This window comes from Cyprinodon variegatus, unplaced genomic scaffold (assembly GCF_000732505.1).
Source record: "Cyprinodon variegatus isolate N-32 unplaced genomic scaffold, C_variegatus-1.0 Scaffold565, whole genome shotgun sequence".
NCBI classification, from domain to species: Eukaryota; Metazoa; Chordata; class Actinopteri; order Cyprinodontiformes; family Cyprinodontidae; genus Cyprinodon; species Cyprinodon variegatus.
Window position 1 is genome coordinate 572,831 of NW_015151018.1, and position 1,456 is coordinate 574,286.

The window sequence follows — 1,456 nt, forward strand, 5'->3', positions numbered from 1 at the left end:
CTTATCTAGATTTTTTTTTCTCCAGTGTAGTAACTGTGAGCACACTGCAAAAAACATCTAGAAATAAGTGAAAAATGTCTTAAATTAAGTGTATTTACCCTTAATTTGAGCAGGTAAATAAGATGACCTGCCAATGGAATGAGTATTTTTATTCTTAAAATAAGATAATTAGATAATATGTGCTTGAAATAAGACAATGCAATTGTTTTTTCTTATTTTAAATGTAAATTGTCTTGTTCCATTGGCAAAGTGTCTCACTTACCTCCTCAGTTCAAGAAAAAATACACTTATTTTAAGAAAAATTGACTTATTAAGATTTAAATGTTTTGCAGTGCAGTCTTTAATACCCACTGAGACCACACAGGAAGGGAAGATTCCTATTAAGTCTCAACTTTTATTCAGAATCAAACAACACGCAAAGACCCGCTCTTTGTCTTTAATACCAGATATTATATTTCTGATAGAAGCAATTTTGTTATTTTTCTTAATATAGTCGAACAAGTTGGCGTTTGTTATTACATTGACATTATTTTCTTAATTTTTTAACCTGGGTTCCAATAACACTATTGGCTTGAAATTTTGAATTTCAAAGTATTTCACTGAGGGCCCTATAAAGGGTTAAAGTGTGTGGAAGTTGCTTTATTCACGTTCCCAGATCCACATGCAGCAGCAGCTCCTTCTTTACAGTTTCTGTTGAAGTTGGATGTGAAGAGGATCTTCAGCAGGAGAAAAGCGAGTAATCTGGATGTTGTCTGCGTGGGAGGGCCGCTGACACGTCACCATGTTTCCTGCATCGATCTCCCTACCCGCCCTCCTCATAAACTAATGGGGCATTTCCTCTGATGCCACACCACCCAGCAACACTGTTTACCCTTCGCTCCGGAGGGGCAAACATGGACACACAAACACACGCCAACAACACGCCACAAGATCAAACGGTCTGATGCTTACTTCTAAGCGAATAAATACGAGAACGCAATAATGACAAACGAGCTGAGTGACGGTGGACATATCCGGACGATACATCCGGAGAAAAAGGCTTCATGCTTTAGACAAAATGAGATGGAGTTTCTGAGGAGAGACGTGGAAGTGGAGCGAGGTGGCAGCAACGTTCCCTGTTTTCCTCAATCAGTCAGGAATAGATGTGGAAGCATCTGGCGCCCGTTTTCTGAGACGCCGCTGTGATGTCGGTAAAAGCCGACAGATAAGGAGAGCTTACGTGGGCATCCTGCGGCAGGTGGAGGACGGTGTGCAGCCGCTCGCTGTGATGGTGGCGCGACTCCTCTTCATAGGCCAGGTCCCTGTCGGCCTGCGGCAGCGCCAGGAACCTCCGGATGGTGCACAGGTTGTCCCACAGGGTTCTGTTCTCCGGGCTGGGGTTCTCCTTCCATCGAAGCAGCTCACACAGCCAGCCCTGCAGAGATCAGACCGCTTTATGAAAGCTTTCTGCTATCAA

The 1,456-nt window shown here is 43.2% G+C and overlaps 1 protein-coding gene across 1 annotated transcript in view; it reads right to left on the reverse strand.

Moving 5' to 3' along the window:
• The window catches only part of LOC107095702 (DNA-binding protein SATB2-like), a 22,299-nt gene extending 20,884 nt beyond the window's left edge, over nt 1-1,415 (reverse strand). Inside the window, exon 1 of the mRNA XM_015391936.1 lies at nt 1,220-1,415. The gene's annotated coding sequence lies outside the window, so the exon portion shown is untranslated. The remainder of the gene's footprint in view (nt 1-1,219) is intronic.
• Nucleotides 1,416-1,456: the final 41 nt, after the last annotated feature.